Raw genomic sequence first — 26,595 nt, forward strand, 5'->3', positions numbered from 1 at the left:
AGGATAGTGACTTGGAGGACAATTCCCCCCTACCAGTCCTATCTAAGGAGAACAGGGTCCCTCAAACCCTGACTCCAAAAATAATAGTCAGAGATGCTGGTTCCCTCACAGGAAAGACCAACACCTCTGAAATCACTGAGGATAGCCCCAGTGAAGAGGACATCCAGTTAGCCAGGATGGCCAAAAGATTGGCTTTGGAAAGACAGATCCTAGCCATAGAGAGGGAAAGACAAGAGATGGGCCTAGGACCCATCAATGGTGGCAGCAACATAAATAGGGTCAGAGATTCTCCTGACATGTTGAAAATCCCTAAAGGGATTGTAACTAAATATGAAGATGGTGATGACATCACCAAATGGTTCACAGCTTTTGAGAGGGCTTGTGTAACCAGAAAAGTGAACAGATCTCACTGGGGTGCTCTCCTTTGGGAAATGTTCACAGGAAAGTGTAGGGATAGACTCCTCACACTCTCTGGACAAGATGCAGAATCTTATGACCTCATGAAGGGTACCCTGATTGAGGGCTTTGGATTCTCTACTGAGGAGTATAGGATTAGATTCAGGGGGGCTCAAAAATCCTCGAGCCAGACCTGGGTTGACTTTGTAGACTACTCAGTGAAAACACTAGATGGTTGGATTCAAGGCAGTGGTGTAAGTAATTATGATGGGCTGTACAATTTATTTGTGAAAGAACACCTGTTAAGTAATTGTTTCAATGATAAACTGCATCAGCATCTGGTAGACCTAGGACCAATTTCTCCCCAAGAATTGGGAAAGAAGGCGGACCATTGGGTCAAGACAAGGGTGTCCAAGACTTCAACAGGGGGTGACCAAAAGAAAGGGGTCACAAAGACTCCCCAGGGGAAGGGTGATGAGACAACCAAAACTAAAAATAGTAAAGAGTCTTCTACAGGCCCCCAAAAACCTGCACAGGAGGGTGGGCCCAGAGCCTCTTCACAAAACAATGGGTACAAGGGTAAAAACTTTGATCCCAAAAAGGCCTGGTGTCATAGCTGTAAACAGCATGGACACCAAACTGGAGACAAGGCCTGTCCCAAGAAAGGTTCCACTCCAAACTCCCATCCAGGTAACACTGGTATGGCTAGTCTCCAAGTGGGATCAACAGTGTGCCCAGAGCAAATCAGGGTCCACACTGAAGCTACTCTAGTTTCTGAGGGTGGGGTGGATTTAGCCACACTAGCTGTCTGGCCGCCTAACATGCAAAAATACAGACAGCAACTCTTAATTAATGGGACTAGAATAGAGGGCCTGAGGGATACAGGTGCCAGTGTCACCATGGTGACAGAGAAACTGGTTTCCCCTGGCCAATACCTGACTGGAAAAACTTACACAGTCACCAACGCTGACAATCAGAGAAAAGTACATCCCATGGCAATGGTTACTTTAGAATGGGGAGGGGTCAATGGCCTGAAACAGGTGGTGGTCTCCTCAAATATCCCAGTGGACTGTCTGCTTGGAAATGACCTGGAGTCCTCAGCATGGGCTGAGGTAGAACTAAAAACCCATGCAGCAATGCTGGGTATCCCTGAACTGGTGTGTGTGAAAACAAGAGCACAGTGCAAGGCACAGGGTGAACAAGTAGAGCTGGAGTCTGGAAGAATGGCCCAGCCTACCAAGAGAACAGGAAAGTCAGTTGGGAAACCAACTGCAACACAGCAAAAGAAAGGGAACCTCTCTTCTCAGGAAGAAGTTCTGCCCTCTGAGGGAACTGAGCCTTTGGAGCTTGAACCTTATCAGGTTGAGCTCTTAGGCCCAGGGGGACCCTCAAGGGAGGAGCTGTGTAAGGGACAAGAAACCTGTCCCTCTCTTGAAGGCCTTAGGCAGCAAGCTGCTGAAGAGTCCAAGGGCAAGAAAAATGGAACACATAGGGTCTATTGGGAAGATGGACTCCTGTACACTGAGGCCAGAGACCCCAAACCTGGTGCCACTAGGAGAGTGGTAGTGCCTCAGCTGTTCAGAGAGTTCATCCTAACATTGGCCCATGACATTCCCCTTGCTGGACATTTGGGACAAACCAAGACGTGGGAGAGGTTAGTCAACCACTTCTACTGGCCCAATATGTCCAACATGGTTAAGGAGTTTTGCCTCTCCTGCCCCACCTGTCAAGCCAGTGGTAAGACAGGTGGGCATCCAAAGGCCCCCCTCATTCCACTTCCAGTGGTGGGGGTTCCCTTTGAAAGAGTGGGTGTGGACATAGTTGGTCCACTAGAACCTCCCACAGCCTCAGGAAATATGTATATCCTGGTAGTAGTGGATCATGCTACCAGGTATCCTGAAGCTATTCCCCTTAGGTCGACTACTGCCCCTGCAGTAGCCAAGGCCCTCATTGGTATCTTTACCAGAGTGGGTTTCCCTAAGGAGGTGGTGTCTGACAGAGGTACAAACTTCATGTCAGCATACCTAAAGCACATGTGGAATGAGTGTGGAGTGACTTATAAATTCACTACACCATACCATCCACAAACTAATGGCTTGGTTGAGAGATTCAACAAGACATTAAAAGGCATGATCATGGGGCTCCCAGAAAAACTCAAAAGGAGATGGGATGTCCTCTTGCCATGCCTGCTTTTCGCTTACAGAGAGGTGCCACAGAAGGGAGTAGGATTCTCACCCTTTGAACTTCTGTTTGGTCATCCTGTAAGGGGACTACTTGCCCTTGTTAAAGAAGGCTGGGAGAGACCTCTCCACGAGCCTAAACAGGACATAGTGGACTATGTACTTGGCCTTCGCTCTAGAATGGCAGAGTACATGGAAAAGGCAACCAAAAACCTTGAGGCCAGCCAACAGCTCCAGAAGTTTTGGTATGACCAAAAGGCTGCACTGGTTGAGTTCCAACCAGGGCAGAAAGTCTGGGTTCTGGAGCCTGTGGCTCCCAGGGCACTCCAGGACAAATGGAGTGGCCCTTACCCAGTACTAGAAAGGAAGAGTCAGGTCACCTACCTGGTGGACCTGGGCACAAGCAGGAGCCCCAAGAGGGTGATCCATGTGAACCGCCTTAAGCTCTTCCATGACAGGGCTGATGTGAATCTGTTGATGGTAACAGATGAGGATCAGGAGGCAGAGAGTGAACCTCTCCCTGATCTTCTGTCATCAGACCCAAAAGATGGCACAGTAGACGGAGTGATCTACTCAGAAACCCTCTCTGGCCAACAGCAAGCTGATTGTAGGAGAGTCCTACAACAGTTTCCTGAACTCTTCTCCTTAACCCCTGGTCAGACACACCTGTGTACCCATGATGTGGACACAGGAGACAGCATGCCTGTCAAGAACAAAATCTTTAGACAGTCTGACCATGTTAAGGAAAGCATCAAGGTGGAAGTCCACAAGATGCTGGAATTGGGAGTAATTGAGCGCTCTGACAGCCCCTGGGCTAGCCCAGTGGTCTTAGTCCCCAAACCTCACACCAAAGATGGAAAGAAAGAGATGAGGTTTTGTGTGGACTACAGAGGGCTCAATTCTGTCACCAAGACAGATGCCCATCCAATTCCAAGAGCTGATGAGCTCATTGATAAATTAGGTGCTGCCAAATTTCTAAGTACCTTTGACTTGACAGCAGGGTACTGGCAAATAAAAATGGCACCTGGAGCAAAAGAAAAGACAGCATTCTCCACACCTGATGGGCATTATCAGTTTACTGTTATGCCCTTTGGTTTAAAGAATGCCCCTGCCACCTTCCAAAGGTTGGTGAATCAAGTCCTTGCTGGCTTGGAGTCCTTTAGCACAGCTTATCTTGATGATATTGCTGTCTTTAGCTCCACCTGGCAGGATCACCTGGTCCACCTGAGGAAGGTTTTGAAGGCTCTGCAATCTGCAGGCCTCTCTATCAAGGCATCCAAATGCCAGATAGGGCAGGGAACTGTGGTTTACTTGGGACACCTTGTAGGTGGAGGCCAAGTTCAGCCACTCCAACCCAAGATCCAGACTATTCTGGACTGGGTAGCTCCAAAAACCCAGACTCAAGTCAGGGCATTCCTTGGCTTGACTGGGTACTACAGGAGGTTTGTGAAGGGATATGGATCCATTGTGACAGCCCTCACTGAACTCACCTCCAAGAAAATGCCCAAGAAAGTGAACTGGACTGTGGAATGCCAACAGGCCTTTGACACCCTGAAACAGGCAATGTGCTCAGCACCAGTTCTAAAAGCTCCAGATTATTCTAAGCAGTTCATTGTGCAGACTGATGCCTCTGAACATGGGATAGGGGCAGTTTTGTCCCAAACAAATGATGATGGCCTTGACCAGCCTGTTGCTTTCATTAGCAGGAGGTTACTCCCCAGGGAGCAGCGTTGGAGTGCCATTGAGAGGGAGGCCTTTGCTGTGGTTTGGTCCCTGAAGAAGCTGAGACCATACCTCTTTGGGACTCACTTCCTAGTTCAAACTGACCACAGACCTCTCAAATGGCTGATGCAAATGAAAGGTGAAAATCCTAAACTGTTGAGGTGGTCCATCTCCCTACAGGGAATGGACTTTATAGTGGAACACAGACCTGGGACTGCCCATGCCAATGCAGATGGCCTTTCCAGGTTCTTCCACTTAGAAAATGAAGACTCTCTTGGGAAAGGTTAGTCTCATCCTCTTTCGTTTGGGGGGGGGTTGTGTAAGGAAATGCCTCCTTGGCATGGTTACCCCCTGACTTTTTGCCTTTGCTGATGCTATGTTTACAATTGAAAGTGTGCTGAGGCCTGCTAACCAGGCCCCAGCACCAGTGTTCTTTCCCTAACCTGTACTTTTGTATCCACAATTGGCAGACCCTGGCATCCAGATAAGTCCCTTGTAACTGGTACTTCTAGTACCAAGGGCCCTGATGCCAAGGAAGGTCTCTAAGGGCTGCAGCATGTCTTATGCCACCCTGGAGACCTCTCACTCAGCACAGACACACTGCTTGCCAGCTTGTGTGTGCTAGTGAGGACAAAACGAGTAAGTCGACATGGCACTCCCCTCAGGGTGCCATGCCAGCCTCTCACTGCCTATGCAGTATAGGTAAGACACCCCTCTAGCAGGCCTTACAGCCCTAAGGCAGGGTGCACTATACCATAGGTGAGGGTACCAGTGCATGAGCATGGTACCCCTACAGTGTCTAAACAAAACCTTAGACATTGTAAGTGCAGGGTAGCCATAAGAGTATATGGTCTGGGAGTTTGTCAAACACGAACTCCACAGCACCATAATGGCTACACTGAAAACTGGGAAGTTTGGTATCAAACTTCTCAGCACAATAAATGCACACTGATGCCAGTGTACATTTTATTGTAAAATACACCCCAGAGGGCACCTTAGAGGTGCCCCCTGAAACTTAACCGACTATCTGTGTAGGCTGACTAGTTTTAGCAGCCTGCCACAAACCGAGACATGTTGCTGGCCCCATGGGGAGAGTGCCTTTGTCACTCTGAGGCCAGTAACAAAGCCTGCACTGGGTGGAGATGCTAACACCTCCCCCAGGCAGGAATTGTCACACCTGGCGGTGAGCCTCAAAGGCTCACCTCCTTTGTGCCAACCCAGCAGGACACTCCAGCTAGTGGAGTTGCCCGCCCCCTCCGGCCAGGCCCCACTTTTGGCGGCAAGGCCGGAGAAAATAATGAGAAAAACAAGGAGGAGTCACTGGCCAGTCAGGACAGCCCCTAAGGTGTCCTGAGCTGAGGTGACTCTGACTTTTAGAAATCCTCCATCTTGCAGATGGAGGATTCCCCCAATAGGGTTAGGATTGTGACCCCCTCCCCTTGGGAGGAGGCACAAAGAGGGTGTACCCACCCTCAGGGCTAGTAGCCATTGGCTACTAACCCCCCAGACCTAAACACGCCCTTAAATTTAGTATTTAAGGGCTACCCTGAACCCTAGAAAATTAGATTCCTGCAACTACAAGAAAAAGGACTGCCTAGCTGAAAACCCCTGCAGAGTAAGACCAGAAGACGACAACTGCCTTGGCTCCAGAAACTCACCGGCCTGTCTCCTGCCTTCCAAAGATCCTGCTCCAGCGACGCCTTCCAAAGGGACCAGCGACCTCGACATCTTCTGAGGACTGCCCCTGCTTCGAAAAGACAAGAAACTCCCGAGGACAGCGGACGTGCTCCAAGAAAAGCTGCAACTTTGTTTCCAGCAGCTTTAAAGAACCCTGCAAGCTCCCCGCAAGAAGCGTGAGACTTGCAACACTGCACCCGGCGACCCCTACTCGGCTGGTGACGATCCAACACCTCAGGAGGGACCCCAGGACTACTCTAAGACTGTGAGTACAAAAACCTGTCCCCCCTGAGCCCCCACAGCGCCGCCTGCAGAGGGAATCCCGAGGCTTCCCCTGACCGCGACTCTTTGAATCCTAAGTCCCGATACCTGGGAGAGACCCTGCACCCGCAGCCCCCAGGACCTGAAGGACCGGACTTTCACTGGAGGAGTGACCCCCAGGAGTCCCTCTCCCTTGACCAAGTGGAGGTTTCCCCGAGGAACCCCCCCCTTGCCTGCCTGCAGCGCTGAAGAGATCCCTAGATCTCCCATTGACTTCCATTACAAACCCGACGCTTGTTTCTACACTGCACCCGGCCGCCCCCGCGCTGCTGAGGGTGAAATTTCTGTGTGGACTCGTGTCCCCCCCGGTGCCCTACAAAACCCCCCTGGTCTGCCCTCCGAAGACGCGGGTACTTACCTGCAAGCAGACCGGAACCGGGGCACCCCCTTCTCTCCATTCTAGCCTATGTGTTTTGGGCACCACTTTGAACTCTGCACCTGACCGGCCCTGAGCTGCTGGTGTGGTGACTTTGGGGTTGCTCTGAACCCCCAACGGTGGGCTACCTTGGACCAAGAACTAAGCCCTGTAAGTGTCTTACTTACCTGGTTAACCTAACAAATACTTACCTCCCCTAGGAACTGTGAAAATTGCACTAAGTGTCCACTTTTAAAACAGCTATTTGTGAATAACTTGAAAAGTATACATGCAATTTTGATGATTTGAAGTTCCTAAAGTACTTACCTGCAATACCTTTCGAATGAGATATTACATGTAGAATTTGAACCTGTGGTTCTTAAAATAAACTAAGAAAAGATATTTTTCTATATAAAAACCTATTGGCTGGATTTGTCTCTGAGTGTGTGTACCTCATTTATTGTCTATGTGTATGTACAACAAATGCTTAACACTACTCCTTGGATAAGCCTACTGCTCGACCACACTACCACAAAATAGAGCATTAGTATTATCTATTTTTACCACTATTTTACCTCTAAGGGGAACCCTTGGACTCTGTGCATGCTATTCCTTACTTTGAAATAGCACATACAGAGCCAACTTCCTACAGAGAGCATCCCCGTAGCCCAACTTGCTGGTAACTTGGTCATGAGTGGCAGTTTTCTAGTGTTGCTGGCTGTGGATTCTAATGATGAGTATTGTCTGCTTTCAAGCCCTGCAGGAGGGTTGCCACTTTTTCAGAGAAGAATTCTAAATATTTCTGTCTAGACTCAGGTTACGGAAGGTCCGGGAGATTGTATTTAAATAGTAGTTTGTGTAAAGTTGCACTCCACTCTTTCGGACCTTCATACAAGGAGTAAAACTTTCCTCTTAGCAGTGAACTTACAGCCTGTGAGAGTATTCTCTCAGTTCTGAGACTCACACTGAGTAGGGCTTTGAGAAACTTGTTCCAATAAAGAAAATAAAGACGGTCTGAAGGGGGCTCAGAAAGAAATGAGGGGTGAAGGAAGAAAGAAGCTGGAATGTGGAGGGAAATACATTGATGTTGTTAAAGTAATGTTTTATTTTACCAAGTTTGAGAGGGTTTAAAGTTTGACTACTCAGCACTGAAGGTAATGGATATCAAACAAAAAGTCACTGTGGAAACCTGGGATCTTTAGCGCTTCGGTCTAACGTCCTAGCCAAGAGCCCATGGAGGGGCTCTGTTGTTTTGGAGAGTTCACAGGTATCTTTACAGGTGTCCAGGTCTCTCATCACCTCCCCCCTTAGTCTGAAAGAAGCCTCGCCGGGGGTCGCTGCTCTCATTCCAGCAGTGTGGACCAGACATCACCACACAGGCTTAAACCTACGCTTTCGCTGACTGAGCAAGATATACAAAAAGCCAGAATAAAACACCAGACATGGAAGACACACTGCATTCATGGAGACCACGAAGAAAGAGATACTGCACATTAAAAAGATTTACATTAAATAGATGGAGAATACTTGACGGAGACACAAACTATTAAAACAAGCATTTGCAATGCAACGGGTCTCACGTTTGCTCATGTTAGAGCTGATCGCGTTGTAAACTCCTAACCCGACTTTTCACCTATCGGGCAAAAGTGCATCTATGTACATAACCCGAAAAAGTGAAGTTAATTATGTAAAGTGCTCGACTTCTGCCAAGCGAGATCGTGCTCGTAAATGAGAGAAAAAGAAGTCCATGAGCCCGATGGAAAACAGCGAGCCTCGCATGTTTTCTGTACTTGGTCGCTGCGCTGGAGGAGGGCTAGCCACCGGAAAAGGCATGACCTATGCGTGCCTTCGACTAATGAAAGCAAGCAGATTTTATTAGGCAAGCCCACGTACCAATAAAAAACACTGACGTGACGTTGACAGGGCTCCGATCTCTTTTCTAAACACTAAAGCGTCTTGCTGCGATACGCATGCGCGAGCGCATGCAGCACAGGCTCGACCCTAAAAACATGGATAACCAATACACTACCCGGAAGCCTACGTTTCTTCGTTACTACAACTTGCGTTCTATCCAATTTCAGAAAAGTACGTTCGTTATTAAAAAAGATACAGTTTGGTTCTAATTGTTTGTATAGATGATATATAGTTTTAGTTGAAAATCAGAGGCGCAACTAGAAAAAGTAATAGTGATGAAGCTTATAATACATTTGAAATTAACCATGACGCGATTACGTGGAATTGATAATCAAGCAAAACAGCCAGTACCAATTGTTCACCACATAGTACTTTGTTTTTCTGTAAATATTAAACATTCGCTGTCGACAAAGAGGTCCATAACTTAAAATCAAAATTTACAAATGTGTTCCCAAAACTTGATTCCTTCATGTTGAAAGCTTTCTCTGTTGGATTTCCAAGCCTGACAGCGCTCTGCTAGAGGCGCCTCGGTGTTGGTATTTATTACAATTCTATATGCTGCACTGATCATATTATACAGTGCACATCATATACATTAAATCGCAACACTTCTAAAATGTCGAGATTGTAAACTAAAAAAATAACAAAATGTACTTCTAAAGTCTAAACTGTAGACATTGTTAAGTCATAAACATAGTCTCCCCGTCGGGGAATTGAACCCCGGTCTCCCGCGTGACAGGCGGGGATACTGACCACTATACTAACGAGGAACTGATGACTTCCTGGTACCTGATCTCCCACTGATTGTACTCCGTGTCCCCCTGCTGGGGGCGCTGCACCCCCAGAAATGCCAGTGGTGACCCCGCCTGTGCAAGGAAGGAGCCGGTATCTTTGTATCACTCATTTACAGCTTCCTCTGCACAGACTCCTCCTTTTCTCTCTCTGACAGTCACTGGGATCAGCGGCTGCACCTCCATCCATTTGTGCTCTGGCTAAATTCACTTCTTGGTGCCATCTGAGAAAAATGGGGGAGACAAAAAGAATTGTCAAGCTCTAGCGTCGTTGCTTCAAAACATGGCGTATTTTATTGTCAGAATGTGAAATGAAATATGAAGAGCAAATACCCCCAAAAATCCTTCGAGCCGGATTTGAACCAGCGACCTAAGGATATCAGCTTCACCACTACAGTCCTCCGCTCTACCAACTGAGCTATCGAAGGGACGGAAGCAGCATGTGACTGCAGCCTTCAGGTTATGTACCTGCCAGCAGTGGGGCACATGGTGACCATGTGTATGTTTGCTGGGCATTTAAAGACCGAGGTCACATATCAAGCTGTGTCTTCAGGATGCATGCTGTTTATTTTCAGATGCCTATCTCATTCTCCAACAGCACAAACCTACAATCAGCATCATTTCATCTACCACCTGAGTACTTTTTGGAAACTCATTGCACAATAACTACAAAGGGTGACTCGCCATTTTCATTGGCAAGGCGTGCTTTTCCTCTTCATTTGCGTACTCTGGAAAACACATGCCGCTTTAGCAATGCACATTTTCAGTGCTTTTCTAATATCTCAATATTTCAGCAGCAAGCATGGGGGAGGGCTTTCTGTTGAAGTCAGTCATACAGCCATTGTCTTTCCATCTTGATTACCTTTACTTAGAATTCAAAAAAATAAATGTGTCTTGTCGCAGACACACAAAGTGACTTCTCAGCATTGTCAATGGTTTATTAAAAATGAAAGGAACTAACTTTCTTGAGAAAAGTACAGCTCAGGAAATAAAATGACAAAACCATCACAAGAAGTATGTCGGCCAATGAACTCAGCTGGAATGCTGAAAGTTGTGTAGATTCTTAAACTTTGGAAAGCTTGGCGCTCAGGGTAAGAATGATAGGGAGTGTGCGGTGAAGATGCAGGCATGTTGCCCCCCCTGTGATTGGTGAAGGCGTGAACAATGACAATATTAACACTTACCAGTTTTACATAAAAAACATTGCTCTAGTGCAAGGGGGCCCAACATAAGTCCAGTAGAGTCGTATCCATGCCGGATTTGCAGGATATCCACAAGACATATATCAATGCCAGAAATGAACAACAGTTACCTATTAGGCTCGTCAGAGGTCACCTTGAAAACCTGGCATGGACGGCCCCGCCTCCCACTGCAATGGAAACCATTCTCTAACACACAGGATGGGGGAGAGTGACACTGCTTCCTACCTGGCCTCATGCATCAGTCCAAGTGTAACATATGCATCCCAGAAATGCAGAAGTGTTGGTTCAACACTGCATTACCATTGGTGCAATGTATGTAATCCCACCCCAAGGGGGACTGAAAAATGCAGTTAAGGAGACAACTTTTTTTAGCTCAAATCACACAGCCGTGTTTTTATAACTTGTTACCTGGTTTCTTGACAGCAGTGTGAATGATGACCCGAATTGCAGTCTGAGCAGGGCCTGGAGATTGTTGGCAGCTCTTTCATGGCACTAGCACTGACAGCGCGTCTGAACCTTAATAAGTAAACTTACAAGGAGACGCGACGAGGTCGATGAACCTTTTGACCAACGTTTGGGATGTTACCACCGTATATGCCCAATCCCATCTCAAATCAATAATCAATAGACTTTTACCATCAATGATGAATAATATTAGTAATGAATAGAAGTCAGTAATTGACGCACCATGCCCTTTCAGTCATGAATAACTGCACCTTTGGTTAAATGTTAGAATGTTTATTTCCCTATATTAACAATGCTAGCGTCACGTACGTCAATCTCAGAATCAAATGATAAACATACAGCAACAAGACTGGCGATCCGACTGCGGAAAACCTCAATCTAATCAAAGCTTGCACTACTACACACTCTGATATCACAGTGCAAATTAATAATAAGAATATCTGTGCAACGGTTATCTTATACATCTAGTTTCAGCAAGGTAAAGACTTTAATTATTAATTCAAATAGAAGGTCTCATTAGTGAACTCCTCAACTAACATCAGATTAGCATCAGCATGTTGGGCTCCATGCAAAACAATTTATTCAACACAAATTTAGAAAACCATCCAGCTATTGCTCTGTCAAAATATAGCGCTTGGTACCTAGAAAGAAAAGCAAATAGACAATACAGTCGACATTCTAAGATATTACCTATCCTCAGTATGGATCAGCAAGCAGAGTCAGTCTTCGTCGTCAGGACATCAGCTCGGTCAACAAGGCATCAGGCAAAGTTCAGAAAGGGCAAAGTCTTTAGCATTAAAGTTAAGCAAAGTCTCTTTTCAAGACGCAAAAATAAAGTACTGTCCGTTCGGCTAGCGAGGAATGGGTCAAAAGAACCTGTCTCTCCTCTGTGCAGTGCGGATATATCAAAGTCCGTAAAACTATCTCCCAAAACCCTATTGGTCAAGGGATCGCATGTTAGCACTTTGTCCAATAAAGTTAAAACATTCAGTTAGTGATTTCTAGTATTTCACAGTTCACATGTCAAGGATTGGTCCAGCTTGCGATGTCCTCATCATCCGGCTCGTCAGGTAACAATATTGTTGCATTTCGTACCACAGTCAGTGTCTCTATAGTTGTCTCCTGAGAAAGTCCGTCTAGCACATGATCATTCTAATATGTAGCGAAAGACAGGAACAACATTTTCTAGCAAGCAGTTCTCATGGGAAGAATGTAGTCACAAGCACATTACTTCATCCAGTGGAAAAATACAGTTTAATCCCTTCAAGCAAACAGTTTATTAAACGCGTTAAAAAATGCAGTTCAACATGAGGCCGGGCGACTAGGCCAAGACCTCCGCTAAGTTAAAGCTTTCAATTAATAAAGCTAACACTTAATATATAACTCAAAATGTGATGTATTACTACATTTGTAAAACATATGCTCAATATTTCATTTTTAATATAGCATTAGTATTACATTTTGTGTGCATTGGCAAACACTTCACTTGGGCACATTTCAAATGCGTGCATTATTTTCCCTACGTTATTCCAATTTCTATGCAATCTCATCACTTGTATACATGAATATTCATTAATAATTCTTGTTAAAACTCCTGCACTAGCAGCACAATGGCTCCAGGTGACAAACAAGCATTTGCCGCGGTAATAGATCTTGCCTATGTGGGATCTATTGGTTTTGTGAATTTATTTTAGTTATATAGTGCAGCTGCACGGGCGTCAGTGCAGCATGGCTGAATGTAAAAAAAAAGTGATATGACGTAATTAATGCTGGCTGTGTCGCACAACTTTTTTCTTTACTTTCAAACATTTTGCAACATGGCTAAAACCTTGGCAAAATCAGTAGATCTCACACAGGTGAGACCTATGGGCTTTGTCAATGCTTGTGTTCCTTGCAATTAATAGACTGTAATTCCTGTAATATAGCACAGTGAGCTATGAAGGACAAGTGACTCCTACACCTTGTAACCCTCACTGCATTATGCAACAATCATCGTGTACATTGATTTACATACTGCATGATTTATTGTCCAAGTACACGGCTGTGTGTAAAGGTGGTTGATGCTGAAATATGTTACACACTCCCCGAGCAGCCCGTGTACATTGTACAGCTGCCCTTTGAGTGGGTGAAATGATTTCCCCAATCACACAAATTCTATGTCAGGACCGGCGGCTCTGATTATGCTTCTCTTTCCATGCTTTTAATATTCAGCAGCCAATAGGAAAGGTTATACAAACAAAACTACAAATCCCATGAACCCCAAGGGACACAACTACAACCATAGAGACCAACCCTATAAAACCCTCATGACTCAGTGTCTCTTCCTCTTTCTTTGCTGCTGCGCAGCCAGTTAAGTCGCTTTTTGCCTTAGCGCGATTTGTTACATATAATATTATTGATTGAAGTTGTTTATACATAATTTACTAACGCGCACTAACGCGCACCTTACTGCCGAAGGGCGACTTGCCGCCCGCAGTTGCTGTGGAGTGGGAGCCGGTATCGGGGAGCGGGACTGCGCGACCTCGTCGCGCAGTCCTATTTCTATTTCTAATTCGAACGAAGGGCGCGCGAGCCGACCGGCATTTCTCCTTCTATTTCAAGGACTTGCCGATCGACTCGCACGCTTGCTGTTGGGCTGTGAGTGCCCCAAAACCCTCTTCTGGGCACTGAAAACTTCGTTTTTTAGAAGTTTGGACATTTCTATGTCATAGCCCTGTGCTCCCCCTGAACGCCCTGTCAGAAAGTGTCTGCAGGGTTGTAAAATTATAATTCAGGTGTTTTCATCTAGAGCTTGGTGCAGGTGCTCCCTCCACATTTAAAATCTCTTTTTGTTCTCACCTGCATTGGGGTCAGATTAGTGTATGTGTATACTCTTTTATATATTTATATTTACATACACTGATAAGCTCCCCCTCTTCACCAGTGCTTTGGTGGGTCCTTTACCTTGAAGGTATTATGTATGAAGAAGAGCTTGAGGGTGATGAAAATTACTTCTATGAGGAAGTCCATCCAGGCTCCTTCGAACAAGATCTGGCCCAAGCTCTGGACGCAGGCGTGCGCCAGACAGTGAATGATGCCCTAGCCAAGGCAATCACCCCTCTGAAACACCACCTTTTCGGGTTTGCACAACAGCAGGGATGGCTTCCCCCCAAAGGAAGCATGTTTGAAGGACAACCCAATCCTCCCGCAAAATCCATTCACGCCGAGGCATTCGAGAAATTAACGTCATCTTTAATGACGGAGCACCCTTATAGCATGTCAACTGATCCTCCCTCAGACCCTTCGGAGGACTCGGAGGGTAGCTCATCTCACAGCCCTCCTATGGAGGATTCACAACCTCGTAAGCGCAAAGCTAAATCCCACCATACCTCCGGGGCTAAACAACCTAAACTCTTAACATTTGAACCGGGGGAGATCATTCACCCCAAATCCTCTGCTTGGATTCCTCCCCCGGAGGTCTTAGATTACGTAAAAAATCACCTGCGCCAAGAATTTGATAAGGAGGTAAGAGCTCGCCTTCGCTCTGAGTGCCCAAGACCTGACCTCCCAGACAAAATATCAGAAACTCCAGACATAGACCCCTCCATGATTACTTACCTCAAAAGGTACACTAAAGACCCTAAGAAGGGAATCGACAGGGCCTGGAAATCCTGTCAGGATAAACTTTTGGATTTAACAGGCCCCTTGACCAAGATCCTGGAACTCGCTTACCAAGCGAAAGAATCCAATGTCCCGATAGACTCGGATACTCTCATTGGATGGTCTCAAAGAGCAATCTGCATTCTGGGCAATACCAATTGTGCCATTTCCAATGAACGCCGCAGATCCATTCTGATGAAAATGGATCCCAAGTTAGCCGACCTGGCATCTTCGGAAGCGGGCCCAAGGTCTTTTATTTGGAGCCCCCTTCTTAAAAGAACTCTCCAAATTCGTTGCTACCTTTTCCAGCCTGGATAAAGCACAGGGCTCTATTAGGAAAGCTCTTCGCCCTCTTTTTTCCCGGGCCGGACGCTTCAGAGGGCGATCGTTCGGCCGGAGATTTCACAACCCCACTGGAGATGGCTTCCAGGGCCATCAAGGCAGAGGTGGTTACCAAGATCAGCCCTCCACCTTCTATCCCTCAAGAAGGTCCTTCCGCGGCCGCTTCCGCAGAGGAAGATTCAGAGGGGCAGCTGCCGCCATTCAAGACTCCTCCTCTACAGGTGAGAATCATTCCTTGGGAGGAAATTTCTTTGGGGGGGCGCACTCGACTCTTCTATCACAATTGGCTAAAGATATCAAACGATCCGTGGATACTCGAGACCATTCTTGGTTTCAAGATAGAATTTTTTCAATCCCCCATCCAGAATCTTCCCACAAACACAATGTATTTTTCCCTCTCAGATCGGTCTTTTATACACAAAGAAATTATTGCTCTCCTGTCAAAAGAGGCGATAGAAGAAGCCACTTTACATCCCAGGGGTTTTGTAAGCCCCATCTTTTTGGTAGACAAAAAGGGAGGCGGCTCAAGATTGGTCCTCAACTTTAAAGAATTCAACCAATGGATCCTCTACCGACATTTCAAAATGGAGGGGATCCATTTACTTCGAGACATCCTTCGAACAGGAGATTGGATGGTCCGCTTGGACCTCAAAGATGCTTACTTGTCCATCCACATCTTTCCCCCTCACAGACGTTTCCTACAATTCCGCTGGGAGGGGAGGATATTCGAATTCAAAGTTCTCCCTTTCGGCCTATCGTCGGCTCTGTGGTGCTTCACGAAGTTGATGAGACCGGTGGTGGAATATCTGAGAGCCAGAGGTGTTCGTCTCATCATCTACCTGGACGACATCATAATCATGTCCCAATGCCATCAGACGCTCATGTTACATCTCGAATGGGCGATTTCTCTCCTTCAAGATCTGGGTTTTGTGATCAATGTCCAGAAATCCATACTGGTCCCGTCTCAATCAATAGAATTCCTAGGATTCCTGGTGGACTCTCCCTCTGCTCAACTGATTCTCCCACAAGTGAAAGTGAAGAGGATCAAGAAAGAATTGAGACTTGCATTGTCCAAAACGACTGTATCATTGAGATTCCTAGCCCATATAGTGGGTCTGCTAGCGTCCTCTATCCAGGCGATCTTTCCGGGTCCTCTGCATTACAGAGCCCTCCAGCGTCTGAAGAGCCTTCACTTGAACAAAGGTCTGGCCTACTCCCAATTAGTTCCTCTATCAGAAGAAGCGAGACTCGAGATCTCTTGGTGGTTAAACCACATGGAGGCATGGAACGGCTGAGCCATTTTTTCATGTTCTCCAGACCTGACCATAGAGGCGGATGCCAGCCGTTGGGGTTGGGGTGCTCGCTGCGGTCCCCTCTCCACCGGGGGTCGTTGGTCCCAGGAGGAACTTTCAATGCATATCAACTGCCTGGAGCTCTTAGCGGGTTCCTTTGCCATCCGCAGTTTTTCTGCAGGCAGAGCGAAATGTTGCATCCTTCTTCGGATGGACAATGTATCAGCAGTGCGATATGTGAACAAACTAGGGGGAACCCGGTCTCAGATCCTGACGGAGATCGCCAAGGATTTTTGGCACTTCTGTCTCCAGAACCAAATTTCGGTGACAGCAGAGTACCTTCCGGGTCAACGGAATGTTATAGCGGATTGGCATTCCCGTCATCTGAGGGATGCCAGCGATTGGAGATTACATCCTCGAGTCTTCAAGACGATTATGCGGATGTGGGGCCCTTGTTCAATAGACCTATTTGCCTCCCGACTGAACACACAACTTCCGTCTTATTTCAGTTGGCGTCCGGACCCGGGAGCGAGAGCGTCAGACGCTTTTCTCCAGGATTGGTCTCCCTCTCTGAATTATGCGTTTCCTCCCTTTGTAATGATCCCCAGGGTCCTAGCACATCTTCGGAGACAAGAGGCGGAATTAGTGTTGATTGCTCCTTTTTGGAGAGCGCAACCTTGGTTTCCCATCATCATGGAGCTGACTTGTGCTCCCCCCTTCCTCTTACCTTGGTCTTGGGACCTCCTTCTAGACCCAGGGAGATCGCCCCATCCCTTGATCTTATCGGGCCAACTCTCTCTCCTGGCCTGGCGTCTTTCAGGCAAAATTGGAACCTCCCAGGCCTTTCGAGCGAAGCTCAGGAATTCATCAACCAGGCCTGGGCCCCCAACACTCATAAACGCTATACCTCAGCCTGGCGACGTTGGTGTAGTTGGTGTTCTTCACGGGGTTCAGATCCCCTTACTGCCGATTGCACCATGATTTTGAATTTTCTAGCTTCATTAGCCGCCTCAGGTATGGCTTATAACTCCATCAACAATTTTCGTTCGGCCATTTCGGCTGGTCATGTGTTTGTCGAAGGTAGACCTATCGGTCAGTTGCCTATGGTTTGTAAACTGCTTCGAGGTATCAGAATGTTGAATCCTCCTCGCCCCAAGTATTCTTATCTTTGGGATGTTAACGGTGTTCTACAATTTCTAGATTCCTGGCCTTCCAATAAGTATCTTTCCAGAAAACAGCTGTCGGCAAAACTTACCTTTTTACTCTGTCTTGTATCATGTAAACGAGTGTCTGATGTTAGAGCCTTAGATTTGGCAGGGAGAAGTTTTTCTCCGGAGGGTGTCTCCTTTATTATTTCCAGGAGAACTAAATGCAATACAAGGGTAGTATCTTACCCAGCCTTCCCCGATAATCAGAAACTCTGCGTTGTGCAATGTCTGAAGGACTACGAGGTGAGTACGGCAGAATTTCGTACTGATATGACAGGTCAATTGCTTATTTCCCTTCAAAAGCCTTTTCGACCAGTTGCATCTGCAACCTTGGCTCGGTGGGTAAAATGGATTTTAGCAGAGTCAGGTATTGATGTCTCCAAATTTGGTGCTCACTCAGTGAGAGGTGCTATGGCATCAAAATCTTTCTCTTTAGGTTCTCGTCTTGAGGACATCTTAAACGCTGCAGACTGGTCTTCGGATTCCACATTTAAGAGGTTTTATTACAAACCCATTTTGGATGTAGCTTCTGTGGTAATGTCTAAACTTTAAACTAGCATAATCAGAGCCTCCGGTCCTGACATAGAATATAAAATTTTCTAGCTGTCGCGTCTAGAATTTTCAATTCTATTAAGGACACGGAGGCGAGGATTATCCCACCCTGGCAGAAAAGTTCAATTATACAAAGTATATTATACAATGTGCTGTTTGAATTGACTATTTGTTTCTACCCTCCCTGAATTTCAAGTTGTTTTAAAAACGCAAAAAAAAAAAAAAAAAAAATGTAATATGTCTTTTAGATGATAATGTTTTTATAACGATAAGACAGTTTTTATGGCTATGTGTTCTGTGCTTGTCTTAGGTCAAGAAGAAAAATGATGCTGTGAGCTTCGTCAGGATTTCTCCCAGGATTTTCTCCTTGGAACCCGTTTTTCCTCCTTCCTCTGTGATCTTCTGCTTCGTTCCGGTTGGATGTTTTGTTCATGATTCTGGACTTGAGGTTTTTCGTTTGTATAACTTTGAGCATCAGTGAATTAACTGTATCTATATTTGCAAAGAAAGAGGAAGAGACACTGAGTCATGAGGGTTTTATAGGGTTGGTCTCTATGGTTGTAGTTGTGTCCCTTGGGGTTCATGGGATTTGTAGTTTTGTTTGTATAACCTTTCCTATTGGCTGCTGAATATTAAAAGCATGGAAAGAGAAGCATAATCCTCGCCTCCGTGTCCTTAATAGAATTGAAAATTCTAGACGCGACAGCTAGAAAATTTTATATTCTCAGTAACGAACTGAATGAAAACAAGACAAGCGTGAGGGGGGGGGCAGAACAAACCCTCCCCCTCTTCTGAGGCGGACCCACAGCTCAGATTGTGTTATAATTTACAACTAACAGGTTTTGCTCCGCCCTGCAAACTTGGGCAAGTTATTTTCACAACCGTGTTCACATACTCAGTTGACGATCAGTCCTGGAGACCGAGGGAGTCTCTCTTCCCACCCACAAGACAGAAGTTTTTTGTGTCGGCTCCCAGCGCACTGTGCAGAGAGAGGGGCAGGTGGTGTCCTTTGTGACATATGCAGCACCTGTGATCCTGGACAACTCAGGGGGTATCGGCCGCACACACTGCCAGACGGAAACCTGAAATCTGAAAAACATCAGGACTTTTACCAGGAGTGCCCGCTGGGGGACACCGTCATTTCATTACTAACTAAACTGTCGTCAGCCCACGGATGGTTCCATGGTGTAATGGTTCATACTCTGGACTTTGAATCCAGCGACCCGAGTTCAAATCTTGGTAGAACCTGATGCGATTTTATTTATGTAACATACTTTACTAGACATGAAAATTATGAATATATATATACATTTGTCAATGATCGTATTGCGATTTTCTGCCATTCATATCTTCGTCTTTCTATTATTTTTAAATGTTCAGTCCAGTAATAATTAAAAGCGAGCTAATATATTTTGCAAAGTTTACATCATCTTTGCGTGGCTTATCTTTTTTATTTGAATATATGAGTGATATCCATTAAAATTGTAGCGCAGAAGTATCATTCGTCACATATATTACTAATGGAGAAGAAGTTAGGATAGAGTTTTAAAAGTGTTTCCGCCCGGTTTCGAACCGGGGACCTTTCGCGTGTGAGGCGAACGTGATAACCACTACACTACGGAAACTACCATGGGAGCGAAGTGTGGGAGTTTTTCATACATAATGGTATTGCTGGGATGTACTCTTGTGTTATGTTGATTTGTTCTAATTAGCCCTTCTATGTCTATATTTACAGATTAAACGGACTCTATGATGATTCTCTTTCTGCCTAAAGCAGCCTTGGATGGAGCATCCCTGCTTAATTTTCTTACAATAAATGAGCCTTTTTTTGTTAAACTGTTTTTAACTTGCTGCTCTCTCCGATGCGCCGCTCTTCAGTCTTTCATTACCCATTTTACAAACAGCCACAAAACAAACACGAGTGTAAACTTCACAGAGGTGTTTCCACCCCTCCAGAGGGCCTGTCTCAGCATTAGTGGCTGTTCATGTGTCTCTTTAAAACCCCTCTTGGCCTCTCTCTTCTCCTTGCTTCAGGCAGACCTTTGGCTCTTTCTGTTTTTGACACCAGAAAGCCCATAACAGCAACTGGACAATATCATTTCCGGCTGTTGACGGGCTTTGTTCTCTGTGGAGTTAAACTTGTCACACACACTTCATGGCTTCTTAACACCTCCAGGCTGCTCTGTCCGGATCTGTTGTGTGCAGAGAGGATGGGCTGTCATTGGGGGGTCTCCAGGGGTTGCAGCTGCGACCCCTAGCTTACCTCCTGTGCCCCCAGCACTGTGTTTGCGACCCCTGGGCTGAAAAGAAAGCAACATACTTGAAAAAACAAATATTTAGTGTTGAAAGTGAAGCAGACCCCAGTGAAAAGCGTCTCTGTGACCCTAGAAACGTGAGGAGAGATGACATACAAGAAAGAGGGGGTGGGATAGAGAGGGGGTGAAGGGAAAGACCATGAGAGGAAAATAACTAACTGTTGAGCAGTAAGGAGGCGCTACAGAGAGACACGTGATATCTTGTGAGACAAGACAGCTGTGTGAGTGTGTGTGAGGGAGACGGGGGGATTAAAGAGAGTCAGAGACAGGTGCCCGGAGTGAGAGGGATATAGACAGGTGTGAAAGGGAATGAGACAGGTGAGAGCGACAGGTGACAGACACATAGTGCCTGATTTAAGAAACGTGGCGCTGTATCCAATGCATTCAATGTAGCACCACTTTTCTTGCGCCCCTTAGCGCCCTCCTAACGTCACCATGTGTGCACCTTATTTAACATACAGCACACCACGGCAGTAGTTAGAGAACTAGAGTCAAACATTTTGACGTCAGTTTGGCGTTTTGCAGGATTAGTGTCAAAAATGTTGACGCTAATCCTGCAAAGCACATTGAGTCCCATTGAAAACAGTGGTGTGCCTCCTTTTAACGCCTGCTCTGTGCAGCCATTAAAAATGCCGTTATAAATGGCACAAATAGATCTTTTAGATTTAATTGCACCATTTTTTTGGCTCCCTAACCAGGGAACACCCCACTTGCACACATTATGCCTGGCGCAGGTATAATGTGGCACCAGGTATTATAAAGTGTTGCAATGCATGCATTGTGCCGGTTTGTAAATATGGCGCGGGGAAAAGGCCACCTTAGCTCCGCCTTAGCGTAAACAAAATGATGGTAAGGGGCGCTAATGTGGCACATGCGGCTCTTAAATCTGCCCCGTAGACAGGTGACAAAGAGCCAGACGAGAGTCAGCGAGAGGGAACCCTGGTGAGAGGAGATGACGGTGTGAGACCTGCGGTAAAGGAAGAGACCGATGAGAAAGAGATAGCTGCGAGAGACAGGAAGAGATGCAAGTGACAGGTGTGAGAAAAGTAAAGTGCTACAGAGACAGCTTGGGATAAACAACAGAGAGGCGGAGGGAAGCAGGTGCATCTTGTCAGGAGGATGAAGCTCACAGATGGACAGTTCAGCGAAGTGGTGTGAGAAATGGGAATGTTAGCTGTGGGGGTGAAACCCAACTCAAGCAACAACCACAGTCTTTGTCAGGGTGAACCACAAACATTCCCAAAATGAACCCGTGCTTAACCCTCAAGTAGCTTGGCACAAGAGCAGTCAGGCTTAGATTACAAGCAATGTGTAAAATATTTATGCATAAAGGAAAACACAACACAAGGAAAATCCCACACCTATTTAGAAAAAACAGACTAGATTTAAATCAATTATTAGACAGCAAAACAACAAAAATGTAATGATTAGAACTGGATATATGTCATTTCATAGATTTAAGGTAAATATAGTGCCTAAAATCACACAGCGCCTCTCATGGTTATCTGATCATGTGAGACTAGGTGAAAGAGAGAAGTTCAGGCCAACAGCGATGGAGCGTGGTCTGGATACAGGGACCTTGTTAGTTCAAATGAAAAAGTTACTTTCTAAAGTCCAGAGCAAATAGTTCTATTCCTGGTGGAGTAGGTCACGAGGAGCAGGGAGAGCGTCGTGGATGGTTGTCACTGCAGCACGAGGAGCCGCCTGGGAATTTAGGACAGTAGTTGCTGTAGCACAAAACTCTTGTTGGGTGTCATGGAGGGTCGTTTCTGGATCTTGGCACACTTGGACTCGTTAGCAAAGAGCCAAAAACATTTTGATTAAGAGGAGTGCAGTAGGAGGCTGGCCTGGCTTGTATTGGGTACCAATAGTACTTACACCTTGTGCCAGGTCCAGTTATCCCTTATTCGTAGAGTAGTAGCGTTCTAGCAGCTTAGGCTGGTAGAGGTAGCTATAGCAGAGCAGCTTAGGCTGAACTAGGAGACATGCAAAGCTCATGCAACACCACTTATATCATATAGGTACTATATCATAAGAAAGACAGTACTCAGAGTTACTAAAAATAAAGGTACTTTATTTTAGTGACAATGTGCCCATAATATCTCAGAGGATATACTCCATCAGGAGGTAAGTAAAATACACAAAATATACACAGAAAACTAAATCAGTTAAGTAACACAGTCAGAAAGTAGCTCAAACACTGTAGAATACAGTGGGATGCAATAGGCCTAGGGGCAACACAAACCATATACTAAGAAAGTGGAATGCGAACCATGAATGGACCCCTAGGCTAGTGTAGTGTGTAGAGGGTCGCTGGGAGTGTAAGAAAACACTAAGGGTGTCCAAGATACCGCACCCAAGACCCTGGAAAATAGGAGTAAAGTACTACTATTTCTCCAGAAACAAACTAAAGTCATGATAAAGGATTTTGCAAAGACCACAACAGACTGCAAAGTACTGAAGACGGATCCCTGAACCTGAGGACCTGCAAAGGAAGGGGACCAAGTCCAAGAGTCGCGAAAGTGTCCGGGGGGGCAGGAGCCCACTAAACCCCAGATGAAGGTGAAAAATGGCTGCCTCTGGATGCTGGAAGATGCAGAGTTGATCCCTTGGCAAAATACCGCAAACAAGCCGTGCTAGCTGCAAGAGTCGTGGTTAGAGAAAAAGGGTGTTGCCTGGGCCCAGGAAGGACCAGGATGTCGCCACTTGGGAGAGAAAACAGAGGGGGCCCTCACCAACGTACAGAGTCCACGCACAAGAAGGGAGAACCCGCAAAAGTCCTTGAACATGGGTTCAAAAAGTCTGAACACAGCGGTCATCTCAACACTGCAAAAGGAGGTCCCACGACACCGGAGATTAACTCAGGGAGCTGAGCATCACAGGACAGAGTGCTGGGGACCTAGGCTCAGCTGTGCATGAAGGATGTCTTGGAAATGTGCACAGAAGCCCTTGTAGCTGCAGTTCACGGGGTGCACAGGATTACTGTCTGGAGAGGGGAGGCAAGGACTTACCTCCTCCAAATTTGGACAGTTGGACCACTGGACAGACTGGGTCACTTGGGTCCACCACCTGTGTTCCAGGGGCCATGCTCATCAGGATGAGAGGGGTCCCAGAGTACCGGTGACGCTGAGGTTTGGTGCCTGCTAAAGCAGGGGGAAGATTCAGTCAAACCACGGGAGATTTCTTCATGGCTTCTAGTGCAGGATGAAAGCAGGCAGCCCCCAAAGCATCCACCACCAGGAAACAGTCGAGAAATCCGGCAGGATTAGGCGCTACAATGTCGCTGGTAGTCTTCTTGCTACTTTGTTGCAGTTTTGCAGGCGTCCTGCGGCACTCAGCGGTCGATCCTTGGCAGAAGTCAAAGAGAGAGGTGCAGAGATACTCTGGTGAATTCTTGCAGGTCATTATCTGAGGAAAATCCCACTGGAGAGACCTTAAATAACCCCCAGAGTAGTATTGGCCACCTAGTAAGTTAAGCACCTATCAGGAGGTGTCTTTGACGTGACCTGCGGGCACTGGCCACCCAGAGGCCTCCAGAGTGCCCTCACACCTCTGGAAATAAGATGGCAGAGGTCTGAGACACACTGGAGGAGCTCTGGGCACCACCCCTGGGGTGGTGATGGACAGGGGAGTGGTCACTCCCCTTTCCTTTGTCCAGTTTCACGCCAGAGCAGGGACTAGGGGTTCCCTAAACCGGTGTAGACTGGCTTATGCAAGGAAGGCACCATCTGTGCCCTTCGAAGCATTTCCAGAGGCTGGGAGAGGCAAACCCTCCCAAGCCTTTAACACCTAATTGCAAAGGGAGAGGGTGTAACACCCTCTCTAAGAGGAAATTGTTTGTTCTGCCTTCCTGGGACTGGGCTGCCCAGACTCCAGGAGGGCATAACCCTGTCTGTGGGGTGGCAGCAGCGGTAGCTGCAGAGAAAACCCCAGAGAGATGGTTTGGCAGTACCCGGGGTCCATAGTGGAGCCCTGGGGATGCATGGAATTGTGTTCCCAATACCAGATTTGGCATGGGGGGACAATTCCATGATCTTAGACATGTTACATGGCCATGTTCGGAGTCACCATTGTGAAGCTACACATAGGTATTGACCTATATGTAGTGCACGTATGTAATAGTGTCCCCGCACTCACAAAGTCCGGGGAATGGCCCTGAACTATGTGGGGGCACTTTTGCTAGTGCAAGGGTGCCTTCACACTTAGTAACTTTGCACCTAACCTTCAGCAAGTGAAGCTTAGACATATAGGTGACTTAGAAGTTAATTAAGTGCAGTGAAAATGGCTGTGAAATAACGTGTGCGTTATTTCACTCAGGCTGCAGTGGCAGTCCTGTGTAAAGGTTTGTCTGAGCTCCCCATGGGTGGCAAAAGAAATGCTGCAGCCCATAGGGATCTCCTGGAACCGCAATAGCCTGGGTACCTAGGTACCATATACTAGGGAATTATAAGGGTGTTCCAGTGTGCCAATTGAAATTGGTAAAAGTGGTCACTAGCCTATAGTGGCAAATTTAAAGGCAGAGAGAGCATAAGCACTGAGGTTTTGGTTAGCAGAGCCTCAGTGACACAGTTAGTCACTACACAGGTATAGACATTCAGGCCACAAACTATGAGCATTGGGGTCCTGGCTAGCAGGATCCCAGTGAGACAGGCAAAAACAAACTGACATACATGTAACAATGGGGGTAACATGCCAGGCAAGATGGTACTTTCCTACAAGTGCACTGTGATGCCAGACAGGAGTCCCGGACCTGGGAGGCATCTCTTGGGAATCACTCTTGCAGAGACCAGCAGGGTTCAAGCACTTCCAATTGCAGGGCCAGTAACAGGTCCAGGCAGCAGGTCAGCTGGGCAGAGGCAGTAAGGCCTCTGGAGTATGGTATGTTCCAGTACCTCATAACAGGAAGTGTATTGGACTGGCTGCTGGCAACCAACCCAAGTGCTATCAATTAGTTACAAATCAATAAAGTCACTCAGTAAGGAGCAACACACACCCATAGCTGACGCAATTTTACTTTAATAAAACACTAGCATAACCACAAATATTGCCAATATTAGTCAAAAAAGGAGAATAACATTATTATATATATATATATATATATATATATATATATATATATATATATATATATATATATATATATATACACCCACAGACACATAGAAATGGGGTCTCTAGTTGGCAGTCAGTTTGCACCCTGTCCAAGTAGGAACCCTCACTCTAGTGAGGATAGGGGAGATACCTGCTCAGATAAACCCTGCTCACCCTCTTGGTAGCTTGGCACAAGCAGTCAGGCTTATCTCAGAAGCAAAGTGTAAAGTATTTGCACAGAACACGCAGTAATACAGTGAAAACACTACAAAAGGACCCCACACCAGTTTTACAAAAATAGGCAATATTTATATATATAAAACAAGACCAAATACGATAAAAATCCACCATACAATAATAAATATATGAATTCTGCAAGATTAACTCAAAAATAGACTTTGAAGTCAATAGCTCCACCTGAGGCTATCACGGCGTCGTGATCAGCAAAACTAACAGTTCAGGCCAGCCACGGCGTCGTGGGCAAGCTATGGGGTCGGGAAGACCCGCGAACAGTACCTTTGGAACTGCAGGGCATTGTGATCCTCGAGGTGAGCGGCATCGCTGGCGTTGCGGTGTCGGTTCCGGAGTCGGTGCAGGAGTCGTCAGGCCATTGAAGTCACCCGCCTTGTGGATCGAACTCCGGGCTGATGAAGTCAGGAGATCTGGTGTGGATGCTGCAGTGCTACAGTACAATTTACCTAGGGAGCGCTTGCAGTTTAGCACTGATCAGCAGTGGTTAAGTGCACAGAGACAATAAACCAGCAAAAACAGAGTCCAGTAAACCATAAAAACAGGTGATCAGAAGGCAAAAAGACAGGGGAGACACGCCAAAAAAGCTGCCAGATCTAACAATACATATATATATATATATACCTATATATATATATATATATACACACATTAGCAGAAATGATTATAGGTAGTTCATGAGCTGGCTCAATTCACTCATGATGCAGTAAATTAAAGGCACAATACTGACCAAAGTCCGTCACTCCCTACTGCGTGGCTGCTGCCGCTGTTGTGCCTGACAGAGCTGTCCAGCTCTATGTTCGAGGCCCACCTCCACCCGAAGGCAGTCGCCTGCACCTTATCACTGGTGGCATAGTGGCCATCTGTGTCTGTCTGCATTTTCT

General features: G+C 46.4%; 3 non-coding genes across 3 annotated transcripts; all 3 read right to left on the bottom strand.

The window, feature by feature from the left end:
• Positions 1-9,263: 9,263 nt before the first annotated feature.
• TRNAD-GUC (transfer RNA aspartic acid (anticodon GUC)) lies at positions 9,264-9,335 on the bottom strand. Its single transcript has one exon. It is a non-coding gene; the product is annotated as a tRNA-Asp (tRNA).
• Positions 9,336-9,698: 363 nt separating this feature from the next.
• TRNAY-GUA (transfer RNA tyrosine (anticodon GUA)) lies at positions 9,699-9,784 on the bottom strand. Its single transcript is given in 2 exon segments — positions 9,699-9,734; positions 9,748-9,784. It is a non-coding gene; the product is annotated as a tRNA-Tyr (tRNA).
• A 9,824-nt stretch (positions 9,785-19,608) lies between these two features.
• Positions 19,609-19,681, bottom strand: TRNAV-CAC (transfer RNA valine (anticodon CAC)). The gene has a single exon. It is a non-coding gene; the product is annotated as a tRNA-Val (tRNA).
• Positions 19,682-26,595: the final 6,914 nt, after the last annotated feature.

The sequence above is a fragment of the Pleurodeles waltl genome, chromosome 4_2 (assembly GCF_031143425.1).
Source record: "Pleurodeles waltl isolate 20211129_DDA chromosome 4_2, aPleWal1.hap1.20221129, whole genome shotgun sequence".
In the NCBI taxonomy this organism is placed as follows: Eukaryota; Metazoa; Chordata; class Amphibia; order Caudata; family Salamandridae; genus Pleurodeles; species Pleurodeles waltl.